The sequence below is a fragment of the Plutella xylostella genome, chromosome 17 (genome assembly GCF_932276165.1).
Source record: "Plutella xylostella chromosome 17, ilPluXylo3.1, whole genome shotgun sequence".
NCBI classification, from domain to species: Eukaryota; Metazoa; Arthropoda; class Insecta; order Lepidoptera; family Plutellidae; genus Plutella; species Plutella xylostella.
The window spans coordinates 7,694,076-7,697,490 of record NC_063997.1 but is presented as its reverse complement, the minus strand read 5'-3'; positions in this window follow the sequence as shown (position 1 = coordinate 7,697,490).

Sequence of the window (3,415 nt, the reverse complement as noted above, 5' to 3'; positions counted from 1 at the left end):
CCTCATCATTATCCTCCACAAACGAACGGGGATCCCCCTATTTACTCTCGTCCCGACAATCTACGACTAACAGCCACTTTTAGTAAGCCCGGATTACATGGCACACGGGATAGAGAACAGAGCCACGGCTATGGCAGTTGGAACCTTTGCAAAGTTCGTAAGGTTAATGGGGCCATGGTATGACAAATAAATGACGGTCAGACACTACTATAATTACGGTGCTAACGAGATATGAATATGACCTTCAGTTGTTGTTATTTGTGGGGTTTTGGAGCTACGATGTCACCGCACCGTTAGATAAATACACAGGCTTACTTAAAAGCCTTAACACACGTTTTCAATCAGGGTTGAAAAATTTAAACTAAGTAATTCCTAACTATAAAAGTTACTAAAACTTTCTGAAAATATGAAAACTAAGCAGATTGGAAGAAATGAAGGCTGGCTGATGTTCCATATTATGAAGCCAGTAGAAAGTTTTCCCCACATATGGTGCACAGCAGATTCAAATCCTGACCTGATTACGTTTCCACCAACTGGGTTACCGAGAGCCTCCGGTCCAATTCAGCGTTATTGATTTCAATTCTAATTATATTCTAAAACTTTCTGATAGCCACTTAAAGCATATTTTTATAGACGTTAGAGTAAAATAATGTACGTACTTATGCAGTTCAAGAGCATTGTTTACTTGATTTCTCTTACTCAAAATAATATGGTTACTACAAAATGTAGGTATTTTATGTAACTATATACATAGGTTAAAAAAGGTTAAAAGTTTTCGTCGTAATAAAAATCATACTATCACTGTCTAAAAAATATTTTAAAGTATGATTCAACATACGATTTTATGCTACAAATTACAGTTTGAGCTACGAATGTTTAAGTAACAAATTGTGAAACAGACGGCTAAGGCTTACTGATTTTATTCGCTTCTTCTTTTATGAGCTTCTGATTTTATTCAGGTATTCCCACGGGAAAACTATGTAATGAACGGGAATATCGCAGCCAACTACTTGAATCGGAAATTAAGCATACATCTTGCAACTCCCGCGACATAACAAAGTATATAACTACATAATACTGAATCTACCCCGAAACGGTTGTATGCAACTAGGTACTGTACAAGTTTGAACACAAATTATGTAACCGGTTATTTCCGACAAACGCGTGTACCGCGCATTTCCACAGCTGTTGTAGCTTTGTTTACTTCATTAAAACTTTTCCGGCAATTCATTACTTATTGACACGCAGATGAATGGAAGTTAGCGTACACACTGAGTCAGTCAAAGATTCAAAATAAGGAAACATTTACAAAGAACACTGAAGTACTACCCTAGTAAGTTTGAGCCAGGTTTAATATGAGTTCCACACGGTATTTGGTAGATTCATGAGGTGTTTGACGGCATTGAACATCTGTATTCTTAGTGGTAGGAGTGGAACTGGAATGAGGATGTCATTGACAGGGATAAGTGGACGACCCAGAAAGAGACCTATGCCCAGCAGCAGTATAACAGGTGAAAAAACCCTACCTTTTCAACCGACTATAGGAAAGTTCTGAAGGAAATCAAATAGACCCCCTACGTCTACAAAAGTTTTTCGTTCTGAAGCCAAACAGGCTTTTGTTAATTGCACACAACATGCAACATTTGGTGCAGTTTCTAATACCGACGAAAATGCAGTCGGAATTGGCCTATCACGCTTGTTCCATCCGTCTCATCGGAACTTTTCACTCTGAAATTAATTGAACATAGTTCAAGTTGGAAGTTTAAATTACCTTACTCTCTAATTAACGTATAAGTAGTTGCTGTAAACCATTTTGTCAGCTAAAGCTATCCAAGGTCATTCATGGAATTAAGTTCTGAATACAACATAGCTTTAATTTGATATCAGGCAGGTCTATTTGGTAAAAGTAACCTCTGTCAGCCAACATATTTTGTGCATCTATAGTCCTATTTTATAAACGCTGAAATTGTCGGAAATGAATGCATGTCGACATAATTGTGCAACTGACATAAATATGTATTTGATTACTTGTCTACGTCTTTGACGATGAAATTACAGTTCTAACATAGTAGTATGTAATCCCTTTATAATATCTCGAAATCTCTAAGAATCTGAAAAGAAACCGAGCTTGTTGTGGAAAACAATTAGCCTGTGGAACCCTAAATATTCGGTTAGCCTAACAAGTTGCCAACCGAAACTTGTACAAAGTTACTAATGTTAAAGACAAATTCTCAAGCGACAAATGAAGTTTAACTTATGTTTTGTGGCTTAGAGTTCCCTCAGTTGAATTAGGTCCTCTGACGAAGGTAATCAACGCTATTTCTTTAACTTTTTAATAGTTCTATAAGCGATTGCGAAGTTTGCAACATTAGCAGTTAGTCCGACATTGATGATAACAACTTTTGAAGTAAATTCTTCTAAGATATTTATCACTTCGGAAATTAATAATTTAACTTACTTAAGTACTGGATGCTTATAGATAATAATGTACATAGGTTTCTATAGTTAGAGTACTTCCATACGACAACAGTTTGAACAGCTACCGTATCACCACACAATTAACACATTAGCAATTATAATCCCATAAGCAGCGTGACTCGCCTGTCAAACATGTGTCAGACTATACAAGTTACGTCAGATTTGAAAGGCGAGCAACGCAGTTTGGGATTGTTAATTGCTAATGTTCGGTGGTAGTAACCCCATAGCACCAGCCATACCAATGTGACTAACGTACCTTTTGCTATACACAGTAGTGCGGTCGGCCGGAGTTTCCATTTCGCTCCAGTACCCGTATCACGAAAATTCGAATGCGAGTGCGACTATTGTCAACTTGACAGCACTTTCGAACACTTTTTACCTTTCGAATGAGTTTCGAAAAGAATGACCACAGAGTACATAATATTATTCTGACAATGACCTATGGAATGATAGCTGTCAAACTTTCGCAAATCTATACACCGCCATTTTGTTGTTGACAGGTTGACAGCACTTTCGAATAGACTATCGAATAGAATGTGCTGCGTTTTTTCCGGATCGCTCTACAGGTCTAAAAAACAGTACCTTCAGTGCTATCCCCACACACGTTCCGGTATACCTGCGCAGGCTGACCTGCACAGGTGCACAGGCAGACCGAACAGACGGGTGTTCGCCAGGTCAGCTTTTTAATCCGTATTTAACTGAATTATTGGTAAAAAAACGTAACCAAATGTGTACGCAGCTGTTATGCTTGACAATGTTTGAATTAACCACTGATAAAAAAATCGGTTCTAAGTACTTTTATATAACATTTCGTTACTCCTAACATATGAATGTTAGGAATGCAAGACAACCTTTAGCATTTCCAAAAAAACATACCTAAATAGAAAAATCAAGGCCCTAAGATCGTTTTATTCCCGAAATATTCGAAAATCGTTCG